The 21392-nt window shown below is 37.5% G+C and overlaps 1 long non-coding RNA gene across 2 annotated transcripts; it reads left to right on the top strand.

Annotated features, from left to right (window-relative positions):
• Positions 1-23: 23 nt before the first annotated feature.
• Positions 24-20300, top strand: LOC118164212. 2 transcript variants are annotated; one of them, XR_004749374.1, is made up of 4 exons: positions 24-494; positions 19083-19234; positions 19362-19553; positions 20022-20300. It is a non-coding gene; the product is annotated as an uncharacterized LOC118164212 (long non-coding RNA). The 2 variants fall into 2 exon arrangements; XR_004749373.1 differs by lacking the exon at positions 24-494 and having other exon boundaries at positions 14945-19234.
• Positions 20301-21392: the final 1092 nt, after the last annotated feature.

Genomic DNA, 21392 nt, shown 5'->3' with positions numbered 1-21392 from the left:
TTTTTTTTTTTTTAATAATTTAAGAGACACTTCTTAGCTTGATATTCAATGTGCTTAAACTTAAGTAATTTACTTTTTTGGGCTAGCACATTCTTAACTATTCGACATTAGGTAACGCTGGGCTGATTTCTTTGAAAAAAAATCTTTTATCATGTAGTCATGCAAGTTATTGACAAATTACTCTCAACAGTAAACTGCAGAGCATCTTTAACTCTCGCTGACATCTCCGCTTGGCATTTTAGAAGACATATGGCTTTCTGAAAAACTGTGTTGTTATTTGTCTTGAATTTTGTTGCCTCACTGTTGGATCTTTTGAATAAGGTATAAAAGCCGCACCATAAATATTTATTTTCTCATTTAAGGAATCTGATGGAAGACAAGGCTTAACCTTAAGCTTTCTAAGAGAACCTGGGAGGTTTAGCTTGCACTACACATCTTTTGGTGTTTCTTTGTTATCTGCTTCCCCCTGGCATTGGGCATACATGCACAGCATGGTAGGTCTTGAATTTTGTCTCTCAAGACATATGAGTATGATAGAATGGGAGTGCCAAGAGTCTGTTCATTTTTACAAAAACATGTTGTATTTTGTTTGTTTGTTTTGTGGGTGGTCAATAAAGTTAAGGATGGAACTTGCATTATCCATTCTTACCTTCACTGGCTTTTCTGTTTGCACCCTGGCCAGCCATGGTGAAGGCAGGTCAGTCATGCCACAATGTTGTTGCACTTTAGATTGAGTTTTCAAACTCCCACAAGCAGCGTGTCTTCTCTAACACAATTGATTCCTATTGCCTGTGATTTGCTTTTCAGAAATATTATTTTTTTCCAAGAATCATGGTTTGCATTTCCTAAGTTCTAGGTAGGTGATAAATAAAGCTTGTCCATAATCCAGGCTCTCTGGTACAGTTTAGTAATATCTCTATCTTTGTCTTCATGAGCATGTTCTGTACTGTCACCTTTGATATCTTCCTTATGGGTGGCGAATTTACAGCATAATCTGCCTATGAACACAACTTCTTGTGGAATTGTTGCCTAATTCTGTACAGAATCATGGAACGGTTTGGGTTGGAAGAGACCTTAAAGACAATCTACGTCCAACACCTTCCAGGCTGCTCAAAGCCCTGTCCAACCTGGCCTTGAACACCTGCAGGGATGGGGCATCCACAGTTTCTCTGGGCAGCCTGTGCCAGTGCCTCTCCACCCTCTGAGCTAAGAATTTTTTCCTCATACCTAATCTAAATCTCCCTGTTTTTGTTTAAAACCATTAGTGCTTGTCCTGTCACTCCACTCCCTGGTAAATAGTCCCTCCCCAGCTTTCTTCCCCTTTAGGTACTGGAAGGATATAGTTATATATGTATGTGTAAGCTGTATGTATATGGTTTAATGGCAATGTGAATGATAATTTCTCTTTGTGTGGACTATCTGGAGAATGTGAAATGTAGAAGAATTCTGCCTAATGGCATATTGTTTAATCTAGTTTAAAACTTACTGTAGTAGGAGAAATTAGGTATCTTTCATTTTTTTCATTGTACTTGTATCTGATTTGATGGCTTTTCATGTGTTTCCCATGTTTTCCATTTTAACTCATTCAGATAATAGATCATATAGTCTTTTATCCTTCACTAATACAAACTCTGTTTGTACCCGCCAGGAGTTCACTCCTGATGGCTCTGTAGCTTAGGGCAGGTTCCATGACTTTCTAAGGCTATGTTAGAAAGGTCCATGTTTGGTTATCCTTACAGTTAAATATTGTGCAAAACACCTCAAACTGAGTGTACCCTGTTGCAACTTTAAACCTACTGGTGTTTGTTCAGCCTGTCATGGACACAGAGGATAGATGAGTGCTTCTCTTTTTGCAATGGTGTTTTATGTACCAGGAAACTTACCATGAATTTGAGATTTCTCTTTTCCAGGAAAAAAATACTGAAATAGATTCTTGGCCCTTGACTGTATTTTCTAAACCTGATAGGAGAAGGTAAATCTTGCCTTCACAGAGTGCTTTTCTCAAGTGTGATATGATTGCATTGAAATACGCTCTTTCAGTGGGAACAAAATGTGACCAGAGTTCATTGATCCCAACGCTGTCTTGTAGTTATTTTTTTTTTCTTTGTGTATATATGTTTGTTTTATTTTGTTTCATTTTGGTTTTGCCCAAACAAAAGCTTTAAAAAATTTTGTTAAGCATTTACCTCTGTTCTCACACTAATTGAAAAGCAAATGAGGTAGGCCAACGCAGCAGCCCAGCAGTATTAATGCTTCTTAAATTATGTGAATTGGAAGCATAAGAAGAAAGTCTCAGTTTAAAAGCTCAGTTTTAAGAAGGCCGTTATATGTTCATTTATAGATTGGTTCTTCATTATCGAATATATCCTCTCTCCATTCTTGCCTTCCTGAAATCCTCCATCTGTGGTAAATCATGCCTTTTTAAAAAGAATTCTTGTTTCTGCATCCTTATCCATAGTACTTAGTTCATTCCATTGAATTAATTTAGAAGTGATCTTTGCAGAAAGCCAAGAAAAACATTTAGCATGTTCTCATTAATGTCAGCATCGGAATTTTTAACACAAAAGTTTAATTTCTGCTATAGTTACTGACTTTGGGATGCACAGATAATATTGCATGTTCACCAGTCAATGAGTAAATGATAGTCAAAAATCAGATGACTGACTACAGTAACTTATTTCTACATTCCATATTGGCATATTTTTATAAAATAACTACCATCCCAGTGGTAATTTGTGTTTTCTTTACTTAAGTATTTTTAATTGACTATGTTCACATTCAAATTACAAAATAAGAACTAAATATGTAGGATTTTAATCGCTCTGTTTTCTTATGTTATACAAAATACACAAATTCAGTTAGGCATACTGCTGCAATAATGATTTTGAACATTAAGTATTTTATGCAAATGAGTTAAAGATCATATATGTATGTAGTACAAGCTGCATAATTATCTTCCATCTAGGATTTTTCCCCTGCAAATTTCTTAATATTAAAACATTTTTTCACCTTGTGTGTGCCAGTTACTTTTTTCTAATGAAGGAGTCTGAAGAAACTGTAGCCCAGTTATAGCTTCTTTGTTTTTTTTTTGAAAGCCTTTACTTCAAATTTCTTAAAGTTTTTACTATTATTATTATTTATTTATTTATTCCATACTGAATTTAGTTCCAACTATTGGTGTGCAAGTCAAAAATAGCTTTATATTCTGTCTGGGATGTTCATTAATGCATCCGGGAAGTGTGTTAAAATAATGTTTTAAAGTTTGGTGAGTTTGTCTTTGTTCAGGATCGCATCAGCCTGGTTGTCAAATGCAAAGGTTATTTCTAAATATGGATGTGTAAATTAAAATGATGCAGAACTGGCTTCTGGGCTTTCTGTCATCACAGATAGGAAAGTTTCTGTAGGCCTGATTTCTTTCTTGATTAGGACCTGATACAGCAAAGCACTTGAAAGTGTTCATCATTTTCAGTGAGCTCAAGGGCATCAGTGAAAAGTACATACTTTGTAGAGAAAAGTCTAATTTTAAAAAAATTAAGAACAAAAAAAAGTTTTAGCAGAGGAATAAGCCCATCATAGTTGAAGAAGGTGGAAGATGTTACAAAAGAAGTCAGAGGGTTTCAATAAATTAGTCTATTCTGGATATGACTTTAGAGGTTGAAGGCTTTGTATTATGTGAGGTGTTTAGACTGTCCATACCAGTGGTATTTAAGAACAATGTTAGTATCTGTAAAGTCATCTCATTTATACATAGACATATGAAAAGAGTTATTTGAGAAAGTTTTCTGATTCATTATTAATACTGGAATCATTCAAAGAGAATTGAGAAGTATCTATAAAGGTAAACGTCAGTGTTAAACCAGTATGCCCAGTAGCAATCAGGATAATTCCAGAAACAAATGTGTTTCATTTGGTACAAAAACTGAATCCTACCTCATATTTTTTGTTAGTAAACAATTACACTTTTAGACTCTCTATTTTTTCATGTTTCATTGAAAGTAGGTCTTGCCAAGAGAGTTTTTCTTTGAGGTTTTAGTTCATTTCAGCCAAATGTGTATAGAGTGCTGTAAGCAGTTTGACTCGATGCAGACAATTTTAAAACCATTGTTCTATTTTAGCAGAACACAGACTTAATGGGCTGGATGCTGGTTAAAAGACAGACCTCAAATGTTGTCGTGACTGCAGTGAAACAAGGTTGTTTGTGGAACAGATGTGCAGCAAGTGGCATCAGGTTTAACCCTATTCAGCACTAACCTGGAGGGAAAGATGGGGAAAAAATCTTTTAAGGCTTGTATCTGAAATGAACAACTGGAACGCCCATGAATAGCTATTAGAGTAGCCAGTTACATAAATCAATCTCATATGTACCTAGTAAGCTGGACACCTTCCAAAAAAGCTGCTTTGGTTTCGGGGAAAGCAAAGTGGTCCATTAGGACCAATAATGGAAGGTCACAATTCTAGTATTGACTACAGCAGCAGAGTAAAATGTTTTTGGAAGTTTCAGCTTTTTCTGTTCTATGGTGATGGATTCAACGTATTGTTTTGTGGGAATTAAAGATCTGACTTGCTGGTAGGCTATTTAAATAGAGAACTAGGGAATAGGAAGGGGAGAATTAAAAATGAGACTATTGAAATTAATATTAGAACATTACAGGTTTCTTGTGTGGAAGAGATCTTGGATAAACTTGTGGACATGTAGAAAAGAGAAAAAAGACAAAAAAAAAAAACAAACACCACACCTTAAGATCTGGGTAAAATGCCTCAGTTTGGCTTAAAGCTGGATCTTTGAGTTTTCAGAAAAGTAGGTGTATTTGGGTTGAACCAGATGAATATCACTCCAGGGTGAGAAACATTTCCTAATACAAAGTTCTGCAATCTATCTGGAAAAAGCAGAACAAGAACACAGACAGACTGCATACATTTTTTTTTATTTTTATTTTTTGATGGTGATGATGTTTAGCCAGTGGAATGGCCATTTCCCATAACAAATTGTTCATTTCTCCATTTCAGATCTCTTTTGTATCACATCTATCATACCTAAAGAATTTGTGTTTGACCCTTTCAGCTCAGGGAGATCAGGCCTGTCTAGTCAGAGGTGTATTTATAGAATATGCATGAGACATGCACTGTGATTCCTATCCAAATGTTAACCCTGCTGAACACCAGGCTCCTTAGCCTTTCTCACCTTCATTTATTGGAAATTGCAAACTACTTATCATTCAGATACCTTGCTAATGCGCTTCAGGTAAATCTAAAGATCTTCATCTGTGCTGCTTTACTTATTTACTTGTGCAACTGAGTGCATACACTGATTGCCATTAAGACTGTAATTACTGTTTGCCAATTTGGCTAAATATAAAATTAGATATTAGCTGCAGTGAGGTAACCACCGAACCTAAAAAATAAATAAATAAATCCTTCCTTCTCTTTGCTACTCCATGTAGACCATTTTTTTTCTTTTCATTTTTATTGCATGTTACTTTTTCTGAAAACGCTTTGTGCCTTGCAATTTCAGTGGTCAAGTTGCAGGTGCTGGTGCCGATAACACGATTACATGGAGCTGATGAGTGCCTCTAAAAGGTTATGTTTCAGACAACCAAGTTGGCTGGAGTTTTTGTGTAAAATGTAGATGTCTTTGGAGAAATAGACGCTGAGCAAGATGATTTAATGATCCTTTCCAGGTCTTTGTGAAACAATGAACTGTATGTGAGTGGCTTTTCCAGTAATTAAGGGCTCCAGGATTAGGCTCAAATTCTTTCTTCATCAGAGCCTGCTACCTGTACAATGCAGCCTGTGTATTCTCCTGAAAATTACACTTAAATTACTATCTTATTCCCAGCTGTCTTTAACTTCACAGCTTTTAACTTTCATCTTGATGCTCTCATGGATGGAGCTTTCTGTCTTTAAAGTGATCATTAGTTATGCAGATGAACAACCTGAAGAGCAGTTTCATTGCAGTACCTCTGAATGCATCTGGCTGTTAAGTGTAACATGGAATAACAGGATATCAAGCTGTGGCTTGCAGAGAAGTACATGCATCCACTGGAGCAGTCTTTCCCCGACAAATACTTTCCTAATCTAGTTCTGTACACAAATAAGTGCTGTATTCAGCATCTAACTGCTGAGTTCAAATTCAAATTTTAAAAGTATGAAAACATTACATGCTTGTGATGTATACCATGAACGTGACTTGTGTGAGGCTAGGTGCTGAAGCATATTTCTCAAAACATTGGAAAGTGCCTCTTGAGCAGGGTATTGCAATATTTTTCTTGTTGCGTCGTTTTTGCAGTGGGACTTGTACACATCTTTAAATAATTCTCCTAGATAAAGAGGGCTCAAGCTGTTGCCAAGTTATTCATAAATTCAGCTCTATTTATTTTCAAAAAGAAAACCCAATTCTTATTAAAGTATTTTTGGTACATAAGTGCTTTGCCTACACAAGAGAGTAATTAAGCAATTTCTTTAAAATACCAAGAATGACAAAAAAAAATATATCACAATATCAATGCATTTTAAATTTAAAGGAAAACATCAATCCTGGTATGTCAGAAGCATTTAAATTAATTTAATCGGATGTGATAGCAAAGTTTTCTATGTTAAATAAATAACAGCATCATTAGAATTTCAAGCAGTGGTTCTGCAAACATTTCTCAGGGACAAGCCATGCAACCAAGTAAAGTTGTACTGTTTTTAAGTGGGTTCCTGACAGGTTACAGCATGGGAAATGAGGAGAATGTCTTATTTTCTGTCAGAGGGGAGTTACTTTATTACTTTATTGAAGTGATTATGTTTTGGAAGCTTAATGGTTGCTGAGTCACAGAAGTTCAGAGTCTTGTAATAAAATTGTAGTTTCTCCACACACACCCAGAGTAGAAAACCAGTAATTCCCACAGTTGGATGAATTGAAAAATAAATGCATAATGCTCCTGGGTTTTAAGCATTTTATAACATATTTCTCTTTCATACAAATATGAAGACAAGTTCTGCAATGAGTTCTTATAAGTTGATGAGTCTGTTGTTTAGTAGTGAATCTACTTTTGTAGGCTGGAGACATTGGCAAGACATGCACCATGTATCATGTACTGCAAAAAGATCAATCCAAGAGCAGCGCAATCCAAGACTGTTGACAACCTCTTAACTGAATTTTGTAATGGGAATGATAATGCTTGCTTCAGAGAGTGGAAATTTTAAACATTATTAAAAACTAAAAGCAATTACAGTGACTCAGAAAAAAAAATAAATACAATAATTGAAACTAGAAAAGACTATAATGAGATTATAATGGTACAATAATAATAAAAACAAATAATAAGCAAAGGAAGATTACGCTATCAAATATGTAAAGCTCCTGACAATAGCTAGTGAGCAGAGTGGGTAAGATGGATGGGGAACATTTTGGAAACTTGATGAGGCAGTAATTATCTGTGAGCTGTGCTGCAGCATTACTAGAGGTGGTAAGAGATTGTCTTCTTGGAGAATCGGTGGACTTGCCAAGCCCGAGCACTCTCTGTATCTATGCTGGGAGCACAGCAAGGGTAGGGCAATAGGGGCACACAAACCACTTTTTCGTTTGTGAGGCTGAATGCAGGACATGTCTTGAATGTTTGCTCATAAATTAATTTCCCACAGTGCCAATTCTGGCCTGTGATACTATCCCATTTCAGCAGCGATATTAAAATTCAACAGTGAGAAATTAGGTAAGAGAGAGATCAAAATATCATTCTTCCTTGTACTGTGGTAGCTCCCACAGGTCTTCTGGAACCTCAGATTACCCTTATTAATATTTCTGCAAACTTACAGGTGAGGCCACCATGAACCTGGGCACACATTGCAAGAGTTATACATGCAGGGGCACTGCAGGGGGGTTTGGCTGCCTGTCATCACCCTACAGTCCCTAGAGGGATTTACCTTGCTGAGAAGAGCCAGTCCTGAGCTTGGATGACCATTCCTACACCCTCCCACCCCACAGCCAGGGCTGTGGAAACGTCCATTTGAGCACATGCAAAGAACCAATCCAGATGAAAATTTACCCTTTTAACCTCCATTGATTCCCAGTTGTGCAGCTGCAGGTCTCATTACAGCACCAGAAGAACCAAGTGGTCAAATGTTGGGGTGGCAGAGCTGCCTTGACGTTTCCAGCTTAAGCACTTCTGGATCTGTAGGGTTACATGCAGAGAATTATTGCAAAGTAGAGTTAACATTTTTTCAACAGCTACTCCCTGAATTTCCAAAAGATGATTATTTTTTTTTTTCATCACGTTATGTCTTTCAGGTTTATGTCCAGATCATAATGTTTTTAGCACTGAAAGGAATATTTTGTTCCTATTTAGGACTGCAAAACTTCAGTCTGGTTGCAGGACTTTGTTTTTACAGGGCTGGTAGCTAGATATTTGTGTTCCTCACAGCAGTTTGACATGAGCTCTTCTTTTTGAGAAATGGTTCTGCTTAGTATGTTTTAACACAGATTTTGTGTTGATTGGCTTTTAAGATTATTGCTTTGAGCTCTTTTTTTCCTTTTTCCCTTTTTCTTTTTTCTTTTAAATTAGAAAAGATAGATATGATTTCATCCAGACTGTAAATAAGGACTGAGGCTACATCTGTGCTAGTAAACAGAGCCATGCAGTGTGCAAATCTTATCTTACTGCTCCCTGCAAAACCTTTGTTAGCATAAAGGTTTTTTTGGGACTGGTTTCTTTTTTGGCTGGGGCCAAAACTGTCCCTTCCACAGACAATGCCTGGACACAGGCAGGTGGTGGCTGAGGCTAAGGAGCAGCCCAGTGGGAAGCTGCTTGGATGCATCCACTTTATTTTGGGGTGTAAGGCAGCTGTGTGGAAAGGCTGTGTATGTCATATCATAGTAAGAGACTGGTGAATGTTATCTACTAGTACTGATAGGGCACAGACCTTTGTGAACAGATATCAGGGCCAGGTTGTTGATAGGCTGTGGCCCAGGAAGCACAAGAGGGATTCACAGGTTCTTGCTGTGATCCTAGAAGAATAATGTTGAGTATCCAGAATTCCTGATAATGATCAGGATTATCCCTTCTGTCTTCCTATTCCCAACACCTTGGTGGTGGTTCTGCACCTCAACGCTGCTCGTTTTTGTCTCCTTTCCTCAGGCTCCCCCACTCCGGGTTCGCTTCTTGCTGAGGAAATCTGAGTCACCACCTCTGAACTTCCCATTGCAATCAATACTGGTGTTCCCTGGATACCAGACGTACTTTGAACCCTGTGTCTTAGTGTGGCTGTTCTTATGAAGAATTTAATTTTTTTCTGAGAACGACTGTGAACTAGTGATCTGAGCCAACTGAAGCAAAGCAAGGCTTTAAAAGTTTGGATCAAGGCAACAAATGACATATATTCTTGCTTTGGTCCTCGCATTGTACTGAAAGGCTCTTTGAAGTTGACAAGCTGTGTATCTGTAGAAAACTTAGTGCCTGGAAGAAAAAGGTCACTGCTTCTTGGTAATTGCATACACATGTAGGAATAGTAATGGGCATTGCTCGTATGTGGGCATTCAGGTCTATCAATAAATCTCTTAAAATATAAACAAGATATGAATATGCCCTGAATTCAGAGAGCTGTCTTCAATTGTTCCTGGCCACACACGCATTTGAGTTCTTCATGTTTACCCCAGTAAAAAGGTGAATGAAGTAGACAGTGACCTATTTTGTTTAAGGATGGAGGCTATATTATTCTAAAGGTCCTTTTCAGTTGGTAACTTTATTAATGTCATATTTTCTGTAATATTCTTTGGCAATTTTCTTGTCTCAGCCCCTTTTTGGGTGCTCTTAACAGAAGTTGAGTGCTTTCATCGTTCTCCCTAATATTTGAATGCTCTTGCAGCAAGCGCTCTGTGCTTTTGGCACATTGATAGTGCCTCTGCTGGAGCTGGTGGGAACTTGGGACTTGGAAAGAGCATGGGTGCTGAATCACCGTCATCTTGCATTCTGATGAAAAATAGTAACAAAACAATGACTTACAGCTTGCTCTCACCTAGAAGGCATTTGCTTAAATGTTAGAATAAAGGTAATAATGCAGTGGCAGCATACGTGAGAGCATCCGAGGATGGACTAGCAGGAGTGGGAGAGAGTAGGGTTAGACCCCGCTACTCTCCTGCCAGCATAGGGGTGTCCCGTGCCCCAGTGGTTCTCCAGAGGTTGTGTGTCCTCCAGAAGTTTCCAATTCTGTCAGCTTGTTCTGTAGCTTCTGCCCATTAAGCTTGATTAAAACAGAAATGCATGTTGTACAGTGGGGCTATATAGAGCTACCTCTATCATTCCAAGCAAAACGGCAAAATTACACATAGACAAATGATTTGGAGGAAGCGTAGAGGCAGTATTTTTTCCACTAGGAGGTTGGTTGCTGCAAAGGATGAAGATGATAACCATTCCACCCAGGCTAGTGACACCTAAGTAAGGTGTTCCTGTGCCATCACTGAGCAGCTTAGTGCCGGTTTTATGGCATGGGGCAGACCTCGAGGATCACCTATGACCAATAATTGTAATCTGAAATACAAAACCATAGAGCTATGTAAGGTGAGAGACCTGTGTGCGAAAAGGTTGTACCTACAGAATTTTAACTTTTTAGCATATTAACAATTTTCTCTTGATTATAATTTAGAGAAATGTAATTTACAATTTACAGATATTTAATTAGGCTATTAGCTTGAATCATGATGCAAAAAATACATTTTTCAAATTTGTTAAATGTACAAAATCTTTCAATGAAATGTTAACATAAGAATGTTTTTCTCACTATCTCTAGTATTATTTCTCTGCTACCTGGGAAGATTAGGAAAAGGAATTATAGTTGTTATTCCAGTTAAGGTCTCATACACATTCTTCATGGCAGCACCTTGTATTTTGAATATTGCAAGGTGAATGGAAATAATTAGTTCTTAATCTCTCCTGTTGTGTCTATGCGTAAAAGCCTAGCCCATGCAAGGAAAACACCAAATGCCATTTTCTTTCAGTTAAATCTTTCGGTCTGAGGAAGAAAGAATCTTCCTATTCTCACTTTTTTCAGTTTTGTCAATTAACATAAATATTCCTCACCATTGTTGGAGTGAATTGTTGAGGTCTCCATATTTTTACAGCATAATTCTAAGGAAAAAAAATAAAAAAGAGGAAGAACAGTGTTCACACCAATTTGAAAGTTGAAGTAAAAAAGGAGGCAGCCTGTGAGCAAGAGATGCTGAAGTTTTTTTGTCATTCACATTAGGTCTGCAGCTACTTTACCACTTTGCACCCATTTGTTATATATGTAAACAGTTGGACCACAGGAAAACTCTGCAAGGAGGTCTGGATGGGCATCATCGGCACAGAAGAAAACATTCTCTTTAATTAAAATGTGGCCCTGTGCAAAATAGGAGCCCCATGGAGAGGGTGAGTACAGTGAGGTTATAATTAGCAGAGCTCAGCTGAAGTGAACATCAAGCATAGGAAAATTACACATAACTGACTGAACTCAGCATCTTGAAAATCAGGTTTTTAAATCAACTTTTGTATCTGGGAATCTGATGTTTAGCTATAGTCAGTTTCTTTCCGCCATCCCCACCCGAGGCTGATAGTTTATAATTTTGGCCTAAAATACCTATTCTGCCTGCTGTTCCTGAGAGAAAAAGTGTCCTTTTATGATGTTTGATGGTTATGTTTGCAAACTTTAATACTGAAACACGATGAAATTCTCTTCTGCGTCTACTAGTTCCAGCAGCACTTCCCTGACAGTATGCGGAATGCTGGAGTGGAAACATCCCAGCTTCACTTTAGGTGTAGTTCTTGTCCCAAGTTTTCCACTTGCTAGCACAAATGTCAAATGGGCAAATATCTCTAACAGGTTATTTTCTTTCTCCTCCCTGCATTCTGCACAGCCCTTTATCTGTTTGCTGGTTAACAACAGGGTACACTCAGGTGTGCTTGCGCCCAGTTTGGCCATGCTTTTCCATGAAAGTGTGTGGTGGATTCCCACTACTCCATCCTCTTCTTGTCTCTCCCTCTTGCTGCTGCTGTGTGTTGGTGTCAGGCCCAAGCTCATACTTAACCTACCGTCTGTGATCTCCTGAGCCATGCTTGCTAGCAGATCCCGATTGTTGCCTTAATTGACTTGAGAAGTTTAGGAATCCCATTGACTTGAGAAGTTTGGGCCCTTGGGAATCCCCTTGCTGAAATATGATGATTTCAGCCTGGTGGTCCACACAGTGGTTACTTGACGTTGCTCAGTGAAGCAAGGGCTTTAGAGGCCAAAGCACTGCTCCCAGCCATCTCTTCCTTGACACAAAGCTGTGGGCACAAATACTTTTTCATCAATAGTAGGAACTTCCTTTTGTTTTCTTTAGTTTGGTATAGACACAAAATGATCTTCTTAGATGTACAGCTTCAGTGCAATGCTGTTTCATTCAACAGTATTAGCTACAGCTCTGGTGTCCTTCAGTAAAAACATGGCTTCTTTGAATTTCTGCTAGAAACCTAAATTAATGCTAAATGGGTAGCCAGCATGATTACAGTCAGGATAGTGGTCAACGAACAGGCACGTTAGTGAAGATAAGGCCCAGTGCACAGTCTAAATGAAGCTGTTAATCATTGAGAATACTGTATTAGTAAAACTAGGTCAAGCTTGTGAGTATACCACCTGGTGACCATGCAACTTCCTACAGTATAAAAGAAAACTGGTGTTGGTTCTGCACACTTGGTCATTGCACGTCCTTCTGGCCTGGAAGGAATTCAGTACATCACTAAGCAGTTGCTGGCTTTACTGGATGAAAATCCTGTCCTGAAATAAATATTCCCAGAACCACCCTTTATAACATTCAAACTGCCCTGGTTTGGCTAATGTCATTTTGCACAAACTCCCTGCGGGCTGAAATGAATGAAGACATTAGCAGGAGCTTGTGAACTTAACACATCCACACAAGAGGTATCCATCATACAAATTTTCCTGATAACAGAGCCATCAAAAACCTTGCACATAGTGAGTTATAACATCCTTTATTCAGTGCACCAATTAGCCTCAGGTTAAATTCGATGAGCTACTTTTGTTGGTTCATGTGTCTGTCTTGAGGTTTGCTGTTCCTGTTTTGGACCCAAAGTGTGCTTCTCAACACATCTCCGCTCCCCCTGCACACTTGAATAATTGATTAATAACAGATTCTCATGTCAATCCATAACGTTTATTTTCTAGTAAGACTTCATTTGTTGCCTCTTTTTAGCTCACCAATAGATGGTGTAGAAAGTGACGATAATTCTTTAAAGATTCATTCAGATCATAGCTTTATTGTAGATTAGTTCGGGCTTGAAATAAGTTATGCAATACACTGGCAGTTTTATAATTGGTAAATAAAATAAAAATACATACAAGTGCCTTCACCAAACAAGGCATTTGACAAAAAGACTTCCTTTTACCTCAGCCATTCTTTGGTATTCTAGCATTAAAGATTTTTTTTTGGAATATACTATTGTACACAGCTGTTTGGTAGGAGGAAGTGGGGGTGTCTTCAGTGAAACACATACGTTTTGCATGCAAAGACTACTATTTTTATTGTGCATTAATATTCAGTTTTGTTCAAGTTTAAGTGAATCAAGAAGAAACAAGTGTTGTGATGAACAGATTCTTGACAGTTACCAGTTCTCTGACAGTGATTTCATGACTAAGTGTCCTTGTCTTAGTATATAGCCTGCAAGACTAATGGCAATGTGTATCTCTCAGAGAAGAAAATGAAACCCATTATGATGCAGGGATTTATTGTTTTTTTCCTTTCTGCTATTATACTGTTACGCTTTATTATTCCTCAATCTCTCTGTCATGAAATGTGAATTAGATTTGTTTGATTTTATCTACTTGGCATTGTTAAGCTTTGTGACACAGGACCTAAAAGTTGAATGTAAAAGTTATTTATGTTCATTTGGTGCTTTAGTAAAGTAGTCTTTAGTATTTAGAGAATCAGGCTTACCCCACAGAGTTCAGATGGAGCAAATAATAAAGTATGTTTTCTCTTTTGAGGATAAATGAATAACCACTATGTAGTTTAGTAATCATAATTGCTTACCTCACTTTTTTCGTCTCTATTCTGTCAAGGATTGTCTTTCTCTAAGGCAGTGGCCATTAGTCCACTAAATAGCTTTCTTGTAATTCCACTGAAATCTGGGCAATATATAAACAGTTCTGGAAATAGTATGAATTGAGCATTTAAGCTAGCCCTTATACTCACTTCTTTCTGTCTCATTTTCCCTTTCTCCCTTTCTCTCTTTCCCCTTTTTCCTTTTCTCTCACCAGAATTAGAAATAATTTGGTAAACATTGGCTTAAAAGTTCTATAAGAGCAGAAACAGGAAAAGAAAAAGTGGACTCCACTATGGGTGCTCCTCACTGTCCCTTGCTTAAGGGTGCTGGGGGGAACCTCTACAGTCTTCTTTCCTCTATTTCAGATTGGAGTTCAGTGATAATCACAGAAGTACATTCAAACAGGTCCTAAAAAAAAAACAAACAAACCAAAACAACAACAAGCATACAAACAAACAAAAACCAACCCAACCCAAAGCCCTGCTAAGGGCATTTGGTGAGGTGAAAGAGTATAGATATTTAGTTTAGTGTGCTGCTTTTTTTTGTTGGCGTGACTTTATGGCATGTTCCAAACATCAAATAAGCCCCAGGCCTGTGTCATCCCTCTTGAACACCGGTTGTGGGCACATGAGGTTGACAAGGCAACAAGTGCTATGTGACCCTTCCTGAAGTTAGAGGAGCTGAAGGATTGATTTGAGCTATTGATGGAATAATGTTCCTGGGGAGCTTATACCAGCTCTGTGACCCTCTCACCTGCACAGACATCTTGTTCTGCTGCATCCCTCTCATCTATTGTGGGAAATGAGGGTTTAGTGGCGTTGGGGGGACCTCTGATGCAAGAGTAACCTTCCTGTGAGCAGAAGACTTTGTGAAGAGTTCTTCCTTTTCAATTTGCAATCAAAAGTCTTACAAATTGCTTTGTCTGAGGCCAGGGAAGTGAAGACCTCTTACCAGGGATTGGTATATCCGCTCCACGCCTGCAGAGGTAAGCCAATACACCATTTGGCTAGAGGAAAGTAATATTGATTAATGGTACAGGCAAAAGGGTCTCAGTCTTTTTAGGCAAAGAGATGCAAAAAGTTTTCAAAACAGCAACATATTTTCTATCCTGAAACCCTTTTGTAGGCAATCTGAAAGTACTACTGTGCCTGGGCATTTTTCTTTTTTCTCTATTGTTCAATTATTTATGATAACTTATAATGCAATAGCATCGGTAAGCCGTAGTTAGCCAAGTCCCTTTGTATCACCCACAAAAATGATGGTACTGGGAAGTGTTAAGTCTCTGCTCTGATGATAGTTGCTGTTCTCCCCATTCTCCTTGAACACCACACTAAGAGTGATGTTTGCATCCATTGTAAATTGTAATAGACCTGAAGGGAATTGCCTGTACCTGCATTTGCTTTCTCATAAAAAAAAAAAAAAAAAAAAAAAAAGGGGAAATAACATTTTACTGAGGCACGTTTCTCCTGGCTGCTTGGAACAGGGGTCGGGTGACTCATGTTTGTGGTTGCTCATGCTTCAATCTCTTCTGCTGCTTACAGCTTGGTCTTGCTGTTTGTTTTGCACATTTTGCCGCTCTCCTACTTGTTAAACATTTTATACCAGACCAATGAATAACAGTTGATGTCTGTCCTTTTCACCCAGACAGATATGACTGTAAATAAAACACCTGCTCTGAAAGAAAATAAAATTGGGAACTTGAAAACAAGTCAGTCTTTCAGCCGAGCTACAAACCATGGTCATATGCTTGAGGACAGATTTTAACCCCAGTCTTGAGCAACAATTAATCTATATTTTGGCATGTTCCCAGCAGAGGATGGATAACGAACATCAGATACAGGTTCTGAAAGAGCTCTTGCTGCTGGGACGCTTGCAGTTCTTCTGGCAATGACCTGAGGGTCCTAACTGATCATAGCTCCCAATAGCTGGACTGGTCATTTCACAGAACTAGGACAGATTTAAAGATTTTCCTTATGCTATTTTCCCTCTAATTTAGAACCACTGAGTTACCCGTTTTCAATGATATTTTTAAAAGTCTTAACTGCTTGCAATTTTATTTAATAAGCTAAAATGTTGCATTTATGTTACATTTTAACTTGCAAATAAGTCAGTCCAGATTTCCGATATGCATTTTGCACTCAGGGTAAAATATGGATATCAAGATGGAGTTGCAGGCTTAAAGAAATAATAATAGCAGTAATTCTGTTGAGTATGAACCCAGAAGGTCTATTGCAATTGCCTTGCCTGATCTTCTATATAAAACAGTTCAGAGGACTTCCTTTAAATAATATTTATGTAGAGTAGACTGTATCTTTTAGGGGAAAAATCTAATTATGATTTTAAAAAATACGGTAATTTTAATAACAACTGGCCTTTTGTCATTGTCTCCCTAATGCATATGTGAGCCACATCCTTAACAGTGGTTTCCTTTAATGCCATTTCAATCCCCGTTATACTTTTTTGATATATCTTATTGCAAGAGCATAAATAATACCTAGTGCCTTTACAAGGTTTCATATTAATTAAGCGGAAATTATTGCTTATTTCCTGATGTAGAGGCTCTATAACATAAAATCAGGTTGTTGTTTTTGTCTTTGTATTTTTATGTGTGTTTGGATTTCCTGAGAACGGCTTTATTTTGAGTAACAAGGTTTTTACTTTTAAGAAACACAGGGCAAGACAGAAATCAGTTAGAGAGCTGTAAAAATATTGAGCTGTTGACAATTTTCAAAAATCTTTTATACTGAAAAATGTGGACTCATTAAATTTATCATACAGTCTGCAACTGAAAGTAAGAAAGAGGTTGCTGGCTAGATAAGGTATTCAGGATTCCAGTGAAATAGTACAAATAAAAATTCAGTGTTTTCCAAATAAAATAGTCTTTAATTGTTTTTCCCAGTAAGGACTTCTTCCACCTCCACACTAATAAGCATTCTTCTGTGCTTCAACTAGCTACCCACTCACTTTCTCTCTTTAAAGACATCGGCTCTTCCAATTACCATTGAGAATTTTCAGTCTCTCATTAAATTTGGAGCAGTAGGCAATTTAATCAGGTGGTAATCAGTGTAACATTACAGAAAATGACCTTTAGAAATGGTATGTTAGAAATTTGGATACTCTGTTTTATCATACAAGTTCTTACTGTTTAGTTAGTTTACAGTTCTGTTTGGAAAAAAATAGATGACTTGTAGACAGCAATGGAATATGGTCAAAGGTAGAAATAATGATTTTCTTTATACATCATTGTCTTTGATTTTACATACAATCTCCTATAAATCAAGCAAATCTTAAATTTGGTTCCCCCCTTCTAAAGCCCTGTTTGTACAGGCTCAGACAAGCACGGAGCTGGCAGGGAGTCTGGGACGTTGTTTTACAGCATCATTCCTCGGACAAAATCCACTTTTTGGCTGTTTATTTTTGTTTTCCTAGTTAAAGTACCATCTCCCATTCCTTGCAAAGAAATCCTTTTGCAGAGGGAGGTTTTACGTTACAAGGTGTGATTCAGAGAGTGCTCGTGGGCTGTGGCAGTGGAGCTCATGGCACCCATGGGATCAGCAGGCAAGCTGAGCACTGCAGACTACTGCAGGGCTTGGTCTTCTCTGCTGTGGGGACAGGGGCCAGTGGCTCCAGAGAATCTTTTTCCAGACTCCCTAGAGACTTAAGACATCACTCTGTCAAAAAGTTTGCTTAAACAAGGGCAAATAGGTAGAATGGGAAAGCTGCCAGCCCAAAATGAGTGGTCTGCTGGCACAGCATGATTTGGCATGGCATAATTCTGATGAAGCATTCTAAGCCATTCAGTGCGATTGCTGCCTGTGTTCATTACAAGTTGGCAAATTGTAACTACCCTCATACAAATAAGCCATTGTAAATTTGGGTTTTAGTTAAGCAAATTTAGTTGGGTAGGAGAACTGAGATCCAAAGCAACTGCCTGTCCCATGCACTCAAATCACAAATCAGTATTTTTTTCTCCCCATTCATGACATTACAAGCACATGTAGTCCTTAAAAATTCTGGAATTTGCAGCTTAGTCACAAAATTCTACATCCCCTCTGATACAAGTCTTTTTATGTGTGATCCAGACCAGTTAAAGCCGTGCGCTTGTATGCTGTTTGGAGGCTGTCTGTGTAATGCCTGCGTAATACAAGGTGAACAGAGAAGATTTGACTTTTGTCACTCTTCTAGCACTGATGTGAACTGGGTGTATGGTCTGGGGTAGTAGACCCAGTGTACTTTGTGTTTCTTAGACACTAGCATTGTCTGGGGATCTAAATATATCTTTCATATTATATCACATTAAGTTATGTAATAGAACACTACTTAGCACTGCCAGCCAGAGGAGAAGATACGTCATCCTCTTACACATCTGTATCATAAATACAAAAGTATTTATGTTAAGAAGGCAGGACTACCAGAATTTCCTAAGAGAAGTATCTTAAAGGTGTTATTGTTACGGCAGTTCTGCTTCAGTTTTGGTGATGAAATCTGAATCAGCTCCTTGCAGGAAAAGAATACCAGTTTCATGGGATTAGAATTAACGAAGAGGCACCAATTTCTCCCCTTGGTGGATTAGAGAAATTAACAAAAAACCAGCATGCCAAAATTGAGCATCCCAGTACTACCCTTACATATTTCCTGAGTACACATCCAGGAAGAAAATTTGACAGTGAAGCAGTGTTTAATGCTCTTTCTTTCACAGTTGGTGAATAACAAAAATGTTCAGCAAAATGAACCTCAAGAGAGAGGCCAAACTCAAGAGCAACTAAGTGGAAATTAAAAACCATGAGAACTTTCAATGGCCACTTACCAAAAGTGAAATGGGTTCCCTCTGCTGTCTTCTGGATTTAAATTCTCTTTTACAAAATATGAAATGAGAATGTCAAAATACTAGCCAGTGATATGCAATACTGTAATTCGTTGAATATTTTAGGATTCTGCTTTGAGTTGTTGTCTCTAAGCAACACGTCAGTCAGCATTGCACTATTTCATATGACTATAAAATATATACATTTTTTCTCACCTAAATAGCAATATTGTTAAAACCTTTGAGGACAGCTATGTTAAACAGCGGATTAGTTGGTAAAAGCCAGAAGATCGATATTGTATTGTTTTGACTCCTCACTATAGGACTCAACTGGGAAAGCTGCTCATCAAAAACACATTGAAATGGAGACAAAAAGGTAAGATTGAGAAACAGAATACTTTTAATATCTTATAGCACCACTAATTATCAGTAAGTTAAGAAAAAATAAAAACATTGTGTACAATAGAGCATGGTCTTAAGGTCATACCTTTATCCTTATTCAGAGATATGAATTACCGGGTGTGTAACGAGATTAATTGAAGAAAAGTCTGGAGGGAATTTTACAGATGTCCTAGTCATGAGAAACTTTGCAAAAAGCTTGTGAAGCTGCCCACAGATTTGAAGCTGTGAGAAATCTGAAATGCCACGGATGACTATGACGCTACTTAAAATTGCTGAGGTTAATGGACTGCATGGTAGGTATTATGAATGTCACTTAACTGCACTGCTTTTACAGAACATAGTTTTCCTCTTCTAATAATGTTAATTATGAAGCACACATAATCTGAGACAACATAATGGATGCTATTGTTCCATTTGTGAAAACACTTGATGTTTATCAGTGCTAGTGAGGGACAGCATGCTGCATAATTCTGCTGTATTTAATTTTATATTGTACATAATATGACACTACTGCGGATACGCTTTTTTGCATGCCAGTAGAACACCACAGTTTTCATCTTCACATTAGAATAAGCAATACAAATTTGCTCCCACATTTATTATAGTAAAGAATGTAAAGTGAACCTCATCCAATACATTCATTATTTTAGAAAATGAGTGAAGGTTTTCTTCAGCCTAGTGAGTATTCTTTCCTAAAAAAAATGGTCTGGTCTTCAATACCTGAACATTTCTATTTAGATTTTTTTTTTTTTTCCCAACAGGTTCTCTGTCTTATCTGCTGGAGAACTACTTTGGACTGAATCAAGATATAAACAAAATTACCAAATATCATGAAACTAATGTCATTGGTGTAAGAGCTGGTAAATGGCAACAGCTACAGAGAGTAGAAGTCTACATTCAAAACAGTTTTGTCAAAAAAAGGTTTTGAACTTTAAGCCCTTTCCTTTCGTTTTTCTCTGGGAAGTGTAGATGACAGCATTTGAATTTTATTCTGGATATACAAATATGTATGTTTTAATAAAGTCCTGTGAACATTTATACGTGTGTTTTTATATTTTGTTCTTGTTATGAACTAATGAGGCCAAAGGACAAAGACCTCTTTCATATGTCACAAAGTGCTTTCTACAGATTGATAAACTTCATCAAATATTTGTTGCCTTTATACAGAGAGATATTACTCCACAACTTAAGTTATTTCTAGAAATTGTACCCCCTCACTGCCATACGTTTGATATTGATTGTGTGGGATGTGCCATGTCCAGCTCTCACTTGCCCCATAACCTACTTTCAATTAAATGAAACATTTGGAACTGGGGAGGATTTTTCATGTACCATTTTGATAGCAAAATTTAGAATATAATTGAGATTAACTATACCCTAGTATTTCCAAGCTCGAGATCTCATTTTTCTGTAATGTGTACATCCTATCAGTCTCTAGCAGGTTCAAAGCTTAAGTATTTTACAGATTCTAAAAGTATTGTCTGTTGAGCTGCATTTAGCAATTTCTGAAGTATGGCAAATAAAACATTCTCTGCCTCTGCATTACAAGCAAGGAAACACTGATTTGGAGAGAAGTTCTTGAAGATGTGCTGTACTGTTCATAGCTCTGAGGTACTACATTACAGAAACTTCTGCAATTTTCTGCTCCTTCATACCCATCCCTAACAAACTGTTTTGTTAAAGGCTTAAATTAATAATATTACAACAATAAAATTCACAGCTATTGTTCAGGTCTTTATTCAATTGCTTTCTGTCCTGAATACTTCCAGACTTGATAAAGGATAAAATTGTTTCCCCACACTGGTGTGGCAAAAAAGAGCACTCTGAACACATATGCTAACAGATTGGTTTAAAGACATACCTCTCAAAAATAGTAGATATAGAAAAAGTGAAAATAATAGTTCAGTGAAAAACATAGAAGTTGTTGATATTAAGAAACGAAAAGAAATGTAAAGAGTTCCATCAGGAGGTCCATATGCTTGTCTTTAATGAAAGTGTGTTTTTTTCTTACTTTGAATCATCTGTCTGTAAAGGAAAGAAGCAACCAAAACACACGTTTTGTTTCATGAACAGAGAAATATCTGAGCTTTATGCGCACATTCCTTTTGAAAATGTCTTTTTAATCCACAGTT

The sequence above is a fragment of the Oxyura jamaicensis genome, chromosome 3 (assembly GCF_011077185.1).
Source record: "Oxyura jamaicensis isolate SHBP4307 breed ruddy duck chromosome 3, BPBGC_Ojam_1.0, whole genome shotgun sequence".
Classification (NCBI taxonomy): domain Eukaryota; kingdom Metazoa; phylum Chordata; class Aves; order Anseriformes; family Anatidae; genus Oxyura; species Oxyura jamaicensis.
The sequence above is the reverse complement of the archived record's forward strand: the minus strand, read 5'-3'. Positions and strand labels throughout refer to the sequence as shown.